At 30.8% G+C, this 11,220-nt stretch overlaps 1 pseudogene; it reads left to right on the plus strand.

The window, feature by feature from the left end:
* Positions 1–1,390: 1,390 nt before the first annotated feature.
* LOC111374484 lies at positions 1,391–3,727 on the plus strand (annotated as a pseudogene).
* Positions 3,728–11,220: the final 7,493 nt, after the last annotated feature.

The raw sequence follows: 11,220 nt of genomic DNA on the forward strand, positions 1-11,220 counted from the left end.
GTTCCCTCCTAAGCTTTACAAAGTTTTAGCCATCTCCCAACGCGTCGTCCCGTGTGGGTCAGCGCACCAGTGGCAGATGAACTCCTCACTCAACTTTACAAAGCTTAGACGCACCCGATCCGGAGTCCCCTGTGGGCCATCGCCTCAGTCGCTACATTCCCTCCTAAGCTTTATAGAGTTTTAGCCATCTCCCAATGTGGAGTCCCATGTGGGTCAGTGCACTAGTGGCAGATGGGCTACTCACTCAACTTTACAAAGTTTAGACGTACCTGAAGCAAGTCCACTATAGGTCATCGCCTCGGTCGCTATGTTGACCTTCTTCCTACGCATTATCCAGTCTTGTAGCACTTTGATCTCACATGAGTAATTGTTTTCCTTATTCAATAGCGAAGCTTTAGAGCATCTGCCTAAGATCATCGCTTCGACGAATGCAGAAGATTGGCCCACAAACTCCCACAAGTCACGACCCACGTACCGAGGCATACACATCCGGTCGGGAAGGCTAGTCCACCCATGATATGAATATTCATACCTGGACTTGAGGGACCATTGTTACACCTCTATCTAAACCACATCGGAATGTCTACCACAACACACTCCGATCTGCTAGACACCCACCCGAAGTGGTTTCGAAGTGATCTCTTCAATTTCAATGAGGCGATCCTGCTGAACTGACCGAAGCGCTCTCGCCCCTGAGGCCGAGGCAAAGTACACTCCGGAGACCTCTGTTAGAAGATTCACCATCAATTTTAGATGGAGATCTTTGCCAAGATCCTTTCTACCCTTAAGGTTTAAATTGATTTGACGTCTCCATGAGGCTAGTTGATGTGACTTATCAACTTTATATCAACTCAACTCGGGAGAAGCAATTACCGCCCACTCTACAAACGTGGCTGATTGACGCCTATGAGCAGACACCTCATACCGTCAAATGTATACACGTGCCCCACATCTAACAGTTCATCTCACCTATAAATGCCCAAGGGTTGGCAAGAGGTAAAGGTAATGAAACTCTTACTATATAGCACTTCATAGCAAGCATATATATATTTTCTCCTCCCCCTTATTATTTTACACAACCCCTGGGTACTGTTTCGATCACCTGAACCTGACTTGATCGTCGGAGTGTATACGATCGCCACCACCCCCGCTGGTCCCAGTCGTGTGCGTCTGATCGTGCGTTGATTGTGCGCAGGGAGGAATACATGGAGTAGCTCTCGATTGGCCACGTAGAAGGTCCAATTTTCGAGGTCAACAATAAATACAAACAGCTCTCGTGTGTTTGATCACCAGCATCAAATTCAGCTAGAGCTTATAGTTTCAACTTCCAACATAAATCTCTTCGTCGTCGTCTTATTCGCCTTCTTTTCATTAGTCTTTGAAAATCAAAATGGAACCAGCTGTTGTTGAAAATGTTAACAATAGCCAAAAGGAGATTGTTCGTCCAGTCGCAAACTTTTCTCCGAGCTTGTGGGGTGAACAGTTTATCAATTTTGCTTTTGATACTGAGGTTTCATTGATCCCTTCATTTTTGTGGATTCTATTTTCCTTGGGATGAGAATTCCAAATTTCTTGGATTTTATTTTTCAGCCCATGATGTTTGAAAGGTTTTTAACTAGATTTTAATTTATGAGTCTATATATAGAAGATAGTTTAAGTTACAACGGTTAAAAACAATCGAATGAACTACAAGAATAACGATCTGCTTGTGTTAATTTGCTCTTGTGAAATCATGTAGTTAGCAAAAAAATATGCCAAGGAGATTGAAGGGTTGAAGAATCAAGTGAGAGGTATGCTGACAACTTCGGGAAAAGACATGGTGGAGAAAATGAACTTGATCGACATGCTTGAGCGTTTGGGTGTTTCATATCACTTCAAAGATGAGATTGAAGAGCTACTAGAGCGTTTCTTTAATCTCAATTGAACTATACAGATGAAGCCTATGATTTGTACATAGTTGCATTGCATTTTCGTGTATTCAGGCAACATGGCTACCGTATATCTTGTGGTATCTTTGAGAAATTCATAGACGAGAATGGAAAATTCAAAGAGACTATTAAGAGAGATGCAAGAGGTTTGCTGAGCTTATATGAAGCTGCGTACTTAACGGTGCATGGGGAAGATATACTAGAAGATGCCCTTGTTTCTACAATGGCTAACTTGAAATCCATGGCACCACATCTAAGCTATGGACTCGGGAAACAAGTAACTCATGCCCTCATGCAATCTATCCATTTCGGGATCCCCAGAATTGAGGCACGTAATTTTATCTCCATCTACGAAGAAGATGAGTCAAAGAATGAATTATTGTTGAGGTTAGCCAAATTAGACTATAATGCATTGCAACTGCTGCACAAACAAGAGCTCTATGAAATCTCAAGGTAAAATTATTGTTCAAATGTGCATGGATATCTCTCTCTATATAAGTGTGTGTGTTCGCGCGCGCGTGCTAATAAAAATTCTTTGAATTTACATTGCAGGTGGTGGAAGGAGTTGGGCCTAATTTCTCAGCTTCCTTATGCTAGAGACAGCGTGGTAGAATGTTTTTTTTTTTTGGGCTATAGGTGTTTATGATGAACCTCAATATTCAGTTGCTCGAATCATGCTCAACCCAAAATCATTGCAATGACGTTAATAATAGATGATACATATGACACCTATGGTACAACTGAAGAATTAGAAGTTTTAACGAAGGCCATTCAGAGGTTCATATTTCATATTTCTTTACTTTAATTATTCCATGATAATAATAATAATAATTTCTTAAAGTAATTAATGGTTTTCCATTATCATAATCAACAAAAGTTTATGGTTATTCAGGTGGGATATTAGCGAAATTGATCGGCTTCCAGAGTATATCAAACTGTTTTATAGTGCTCTTTTGAATCTTTATGAGCAATTTGGTGAAGAACTATCCGGACAAAGAAGGTCTTGTGTTGTCTATTATGCCTAAGAAGCAGTAAGTACTAAGATTTGTGGTTACTCAACAACTATTGTAAACCTATTTTCAGTGTTGATTTTTATTAATATTTTAATACTTAATCTATCCTTGTTAACTTGAAGAAATGCCTACTAATTTTTTATGTAGTTTAAAGAACTTGCGAGGGCTTACTACGTGGAAGCCAAGTGGTTCATTGAAGGATACTTGCCACCATTTTCTGATTATATGAGCAATGCCCTAATCACATGCACCTACCATTATCTTACAATTTCATCATTGCAAGGGATGAAATTTGTCACCAAGGAACAATTTCAATGGCTAAGCAATAAACCCAGAGTGCTTGTTGCTAGCCTTATAATATGTCGACTCATAGATGATACTGCAACTTACGAGGTTCGATGTGAATTCAAAGTTTATTATACACCAATTCCACAAATTATCAACTTTATTTCATGTATCTAAGTGCTTTCTCTAATTTTATCTTATTAATTTAAGGTTGAGAAGGAAAGGGGCCAAATTGCTACAGGCATTGAATCGTACATGAAAGGGAATGGTATGACCAAAGAAGAGGCTATGGATAAGTTCTTTGAATTGGCTAATAATGCTTGGAAGGATATCAATGAAGAGTGTCTCATACCAATTTTGTGTTCTAAAGAAATTTTAATGCGAATTCTCAATTTTGGACGTATAGTAGACGTCACTTATAAGGACAATGAAGATGGATACAAACATCCACAAAAGGTTGTCAAACCATACATCATTGCTTTGTTTATTGATCCCGTCTAGGTCTAAATATTAATTGAGGTCAGTTTGACCATTCAAATAAGGCAGATGGTTTCATAATGTGAATACATGTCCACTATTTTGCTTATTCTAAGTTTCCAGTAAATCGAGGTATTTAAGGGAGATTTTTCTAAATGACCTGCCACTATTCATGTCTATAATACCCTTAATGAAATGATTTGTCATATTTTACACAAGATATCCTTAATTTATTGGAATAGTTCTAAAATTCCTCTATTTCTCTCATTTCGGGTTTTAATATATAGTTCTATCCTTTGATCTAATAAATTAGCATAATCTGTAATATAATTGTCATGTAATTTACTAAGATTATCATATTCCTTAGATGAAATATCCATAGTCTCTAGTTGAGCAAAAATATTTCTTATTTTTCTTAATAGTTTTTCTAACAGATTATCTAATTCTTTAATTGTATAACCTGGCATTATTCAGATAATTCCTTGCAAGCTTTATGAATAATAATAACATGTTGGATAAGTTTTTTGCAAACATGAAAAATAATAATCCCTACGATTCTTTCAAGATATTAGAAGAATTCTTTCTAAATTTAACAAAGACAATAATTTTACCTTACTTTTGATCTTAAATCTGTATTCTTAGAACCGAGTGACCTTCAAGTTCTGAATCTGCAAACTGTTCCCTCAAAAGGCCTTTTGCCTTAATGGGAATTCTGCTATTTTAGTTTCTGTCCTCACTGTATCTTTTCTTAGAATTAAGAGTAAAGATCTTAAGTAAAGAAAATTCTCTCTTTGTTAAAGTAAGAAAGAGATTATCTTCTTCAATCTATCAAGAATCTATGGGATAGGAAGTTTAGAAACTCATATTTTTCTGATATCAAAAGATTGGGATTTCATTTCTATAATGATTTATACAATATTTCTATTGTATACAATGGATTTCCAGAAAAACTGATTTTGAAGAAAGTTTAAGGAAAGAGAATGGTTTCTAACTCGAGATGCCCCATTCTTTCTCCAAAGACCTCTATTTATACATGACTCAAACTTGCTATTATTGATCTATTGCATCATTGCATATATCATAATTTTGAAAAGACTCACATGCCTCTCTATTCTTTTCCTCCTGGGTCTACATTTTCACATGCATTTTTTTGCTTTTTCATCAAAGGGTCATCTTTTCTTCTATTATTGCCTTTTCATCTTTGGCTCCATATGTAGCTAGCTAGATGCTTTTCTATTACTGCTTTTCCATCTTTGTCTTCATATGCAGCTGGCTAGATGCTTTGGTAGTGGTAGGTTCTTTTCCATTCATCAATCTTTCAATTTTGTCTACATGTGGGGCATTCCCTCAATTTGCATGATTCTTGGATTGTTGTGGACTTCCACTAATTTGATGAGTATCAAATTTCTGGATATATTCTTTCAGAATGGTAGATTTTTCTTTTCCATTATTTGTAAAGAGTGTCCATCCTTTATATTGGCATAAGCATCTGAATTTTTTATCATATAAATTCTTTGCAATGTTGTAAAGAACTTTCATCCCCAAAACTCTCCGAATTTTATCCATGATTTATTGATTTTAGGCAAAGGTTTATTATTTCGGCCAACTTCAATCTGAAAATCTCGGCCAACATATCCAATTGTGATAATATGTTCAGCAGGATATTATATCTTTCCATCAACTTTGGGACTTATTGAATAAAATTTGATATAAATCGACCTTCCTTGGGCAAATTTTGAAACTTCTGCCCTGAATATATCATCAAAATTTTCAATTTCTTTTAAATCTTTTCCTGGATAGATCAAATCCAGAAATCCATAATCTGCTGTCATTTTGACCATGAAAGGGTCTGCATCTTTGGTAATTATTAATCTGGGATAAACATGATCTCCTGATGCAATAAAATAAGATTCATTTTCTTCCAATTCATAAACAATTTTGGCAAATGATCTATATTCTTTTTCTTTTGATGATAAAGGGGTATCATCATCTTCATCAGTTTTGATTCTTATAACTCTTGTATGTTCATCACCATTTTTATAGTCACCTTCCGGGGACTTGCTATGTCTCGTTTGATATTGCTAGATCCACTGCTGCTTCCTGGTTGTGTACCTGTTTGTATTTTTGAGATTGTATTAATTGGTATTTCCTGTTTGGTATCTAATGACTCGAATTGTGAAATAATATCAATAATTCTGTCATTCAATTCTTTGGTATATTTGGAATGAGAATTAGAGATTTCCACCAACAATTTGACATTTTGTTGGATAGATTCTGCCATTTCCTCTAATTGCTCAATTCCAATTTTCATATCTTCAGATTCTTCCATGAGGAATTTCATTCGGTTGTTGACGTCTATTAATGAATTTTTGATATTATCCATCTCCAAATTCGATGTTCCTGCTCAAAAAATCTGCAAGATAGTTATTTATTCCTTTAATATGAATAATATCAAAATTGTAGAATGATAAATATGCTTGCCATCTGTGTAACCTCCTATATTGAGGTTTCATAGGTAACTTATTTCTAATAAGTCCTGCAATTTGAGAATTATCAGTTTCAACAATAAATTTTTTAGATAAAAGGAATAATGAAAACTTTTTTATTCCTCTAATAACTGCTAGTAATTCTTTTTCATGAGTAGTATAATTTATTTCTGCTTGGTTAAAAGTTCCACTTGAATATCTGCATATTTCATTTAAATCTGTTTTTAATGTAGCTGCCCAATCTTTATCCGAGGCATCAGTGTTGACAATTAGATTATCTTTTTCATCTGGTAATCTTAATTTTGGTAAATTTTTACATTCTTCTTTTAATGATTTAACAATTTCAGTATGTTCTTTATTTCAACCTTTAGTATTTGTTTTCCTAAGTAAAATTTGTATCTTATGTCTCTTTTTTGAGAGATTTTCAATAAATCTTTCAGCATAGTTTAAACATCCTAAAAAATTTTGTATTTGTTCTTTGGATTTTAATTCATCTGGAAAGCTTTCTATCTTTTTAGATATATGAGTCTGTAATTTTATTCCTTTTCTATCTATTGATAATCCTAGAAAATCTATTTCTTATTTCTCTATTATAGATTTCTTTTTAGAAAGTACAATTCCTTCCTTTTTGCATTCATTTATAAATTGTAATAAATGATTCCTATGCTCTTTTTTATTATTAGAGCATATTAGTATATCATCAATATAAACAATAAGAAAATTACTATACTTTTTGAATATATTATCCATTTTTCTTTGGAATATTTGTGGTGCATTTTTTAGACCAAATGGCATAACTAACCATTCATATTTTCGTTGAGGTGTACTAAAAGCTGTATATTGTATACTATCTTCTTCCATTTTTATCTGCCAAAATCCTGATTTACAATCAAATTTGGAATAAAATTGTTTTCATTTTGTAAGGTTTATTAGGACTTTTTTATTTGGTAAAAAGTAACCATCAAATTTAGTATATTTATTTAATTCTTTATAGTTTATTACCATTCTAGCTTTTTCTCTAACCTGCTCAGAATGTTTCATAACCATAAAAGCTGGACTACTCTGAGGTCCATTACTGGGTCTAATTAGCTTTTGTTCTAATAGTTCTTTTATCGGACTTTTAAATTCTTGCATATCCTGTAAGGTATACATCATTGGTCTAACTCTTATTATAACATTTTCTGTTAATTCTATTTTAGCTTTAGGATGATATGGTTTCCAAAATAATAATGGGTTTTCTCCATAAATTTTTTCTAATTGTTCTATGATTTTCTCCATACTTATCTCTATTTCTGTTTTTAGGATCTTTTTATATGATAATTTTTTATTTTTTAGTTTATCTTGTACTATTAGTCTTTTTTCCCATTTATCACCACGCTAGGCTGGCTGAACTCTGTAGGGTCTAAATGCTCTTGGTATTTTTAATAGATGTGCACAAGGTGTTTGTAACATTATCATGTAATTATTTTGTTTATAATATTGAAATTGTTGGATAAAATCATTTCCTAATAATATATCACATTCTAACTTATTATAATTATATACTTTATTTATTATAACTTGTTTACTACCAAGTATTATATTAACTTTTTCAGCACTATCAATTATTTGAGTACTTTCTCCAGTCACTCCTGTTATCTTTATTTTACTATTTTTATTCCATGATTTTATTAAGAAATTTTTAAAAATTGTTATATCACTTCCTGTATCAATCAAAGCACAAGTTGTTATATTCGTTTCTACTATAGTAACTTGTATATATATTGCCAATGGAAAACTAATTTGATTATTCATCCACTTCCTATTCTACATAATGTAGTTTGTCCTTTATGAGTTATATATAATCCTTCTCTTTTTATACTATAATCTTCTAATCCATTTAAGAAACTCATTCCTAATAATATATGACGTTCAATATCCATACTTTCATCCAAATAACATGGTACTAAAAGATCAATCCCACCTATTTTTATTGGTACTTTTACCTTTAATTCTGTAACATATAGTTGTCCATCAAAATTCCTGTGTTCATATGGTTCTGTCTTGTAAGTCATTAATCCTTCATTTTTATTTGCAGTCATATGACATTCACCAGCTCCTGTGTCTATCAATATATTTGGTCCTTTTATATATCTTCTACCGTTGAAATATTTTCCTTCTATTTTCATATTTCCAATATTTCCATAAGGTTTTATTTCTTTTATACCACTAGTTTCTCCTAAATATTCTTTTTTATTAGGTAGTTTAAGACTTTTTGATTTCTTTATCAACCTTCCATTGTGAAATGTTATTTTATAATCTTCTTCTTCTCTTAACTCTGTTATTTCAGGCTTATTTTTAGTTATATTAAATTCATATTCTTCTGGAATAAGATTTATTTGTTTGTTTGGTTCCACTATTCTACTAATATCCTTGCATTCCTTATAAATTTCTATGTATGGTTTATTGGAATAAATATTCATATAATTGGAATTAGTAAATGTATATAATGCCCTATATTCTATAATCATAATTTGATCTCCTGGTTCCATTATATCATTTCTATGTAATTTGAAATGTAATCCTAAGATTTCAGTAAAGATTTTATCTTTCAATGAGACACAATATTTTGGATAACAAGTAAATATTAGCTTTTGATATGCTAAATTTCCTTCTATAGTTCCTAAATGACCATCTCCAAGATTTATAATTCTTCCATCATGTAAACTTACAGTTAATGGTGAATCTATTCCTTCTCTAAATAAGGATTTAAACATTATTTGTATTCCTGCTAAATAAACATATTGGATCTTTTCACTATGCGTTTTGCTTATTTTTGATAATAATTCTGATACTGTACTTTTTGTTAAAAGATTTATTTTATGTGTTCCCTGAATTGTCCTAACATCTATAGTTTTTTCAATCTTATGATATTTATTTATTGCTATTCTTTCTCTTCTCCATATTCTATCTAAAATTTTCCATTTTCCTATTTTCAAATTTAAGGATAACTTTTGTATCTTCTTAAATTTATTATTATCAAAAGTTACTTTTAATCCATAACCTTCTATTCCCTCATATTCTTGGATTTCTATATTATTATTTTCTATTTCTTCAATTTCTCTATTCAGATTCCGATCCATTATCTTCTGAATCTGCTTTATTTATAAATATTTCTTGATTATTATAATTTTCAATATCAGATATTTCACTTAATTCGCTTTCTATTTTAAAATAATCTCTCTGTAATATTCTTACTTTTTTCTTTGTGCAATCTGGAGTTATATGACATATTTCTCCACAATTCTAACACTTACATTGTTTCTTATCTTTCTTATAAGGTTTTATGTATATTTTCTTAAAGTTTCTATATTTTTTAAACTTTCTGTTTTTATACTTTCTTTTATTTCTTTTTTCAGAATTTCATCCCCATCTCATAGGTTTTTCCATATCTTCACAACATATTCTAATTAATTTTCCTGATTTTTTCAATAATTGTCTTTGTTGACATATATATGCAAGTCTTTCAAATAAGAATTTTATTCTTGATCCTAGTGTTCTAAGTATTCCTATATTTTCTTTAATATATTTTTCAAATTCTATTTTAAAATATATTCCCCATGATCCTGGTAATTTATTATAATACATATCTTGATATACTTCTTGATTCTCATTACTATAAAATTGAGTATAATAGTAATCCTTGAATTCACAAGTATATTCCTTAATTTTACACATATCACAAATTGTTAAATTAATTAGCTTAACTCTTGCATTATCTTTTTCTCGTATTGCTTCATCTTCATAATTTCTTAGCCAATTTTCCCCTAAGAATTCATCTGCAATGTATTCTACCAATTTTTCTATTCCTAGTTTATCTGATTTTGTTATTTCTGTTTGTATATTTCTTTTTATTAATGATTTTGTATCACTACTAATTTCTTCCCACCAATTTCTAACATTTCCTTCAAAAGATGTAATTAAAAAATCTATTATTCTTTCAGTATTTTCCCATGTATCATCTTTAGTATATAAAAAGAATAATATCATTGAATCTACCTAAATTATTAAGGCTTTCTTAGTGTCTATTTTGCAATCGAAGTCTAATTTTGTTCCTCTATGGTTAACAAGTTTATCACAATTATTATTTAATTCAAATCTATTACTATATTTATTTCCTTTAGACGGTTGTTTATCTCTTATTTTATCATAAAATTGCTTATATGGTTTATTATACATCGGAGCATAACTTTCATCTGGATCTATTGATTCTTGTTTAGAGGTTCCTACTGGATTAAGTCCTCCTCCAGTATTCATTAAGATTTAGTATTCATCATCTATAATTTCTAAGTTTAAATGATCAAAATTATCTATAAGTAGATCTAATTCTTCATTCATTTTCTTTATCTTGATTTTCTTTAATTTTTTATTTACTTAACATTTTTTTCTCTAGATTCCTCTTCTTCTAATATTTTAGGTAATATATTTTTTTTAAACTCATCATCCATGCTTCCTGTTTCTATTATTATATTTTCTCTTTCAATATATTTTTCCCCTATTCTGATTATTTCTTTTTCTATAAATTTTTTATCTATTATATTATTCTTTTCTTCATTTTCTTTTAATTTTCTGACTTCAAGTTTCAATATATTTATATCATTTCTAACTTCTTTTATTTCATTCTTTATTTCTTGTACATCATTTATTAATGTTCTTATTAAATGTTTTAATTCTTCCATATGTTCACTGATTGACATCTTCTATTATCGATTTTTCGATTTACAATAATAAAATGCAATATGCTCAGCATTTTTACAATCTCTTATCATTTTATCATACTTTTGTTTTATAACTTCAATACTTGTTAGTTCTTCTAACTTTTCATAATACCTTACTTTTTCTTTATACCTTTCTTGTTTTAATTTTAATATCTGTTTTTCTTGAGTTTTAGTCATTTCTCCAGGTATTAATAATTCATCTAAAATTTTATTATTTATTAATCTTATTCTTTCTAACTTCCTTTCTAAAATATTTTTAGTTTTTTTCCATTAT

This window comes from Olea europaea, chromosome 2, assembly GCF_002742605.1.
Source record: "Olea europaea var. sylvestris chromosome 2, O_europaea_v1, whole genome shotgun sequence".
NCBI classification, from domain to species: Eukaryota; Viridiplantae; Streptophyta; class Magnoliopsida; order Lamiales; family Oleaceae; genus Olea; species Olea europaea.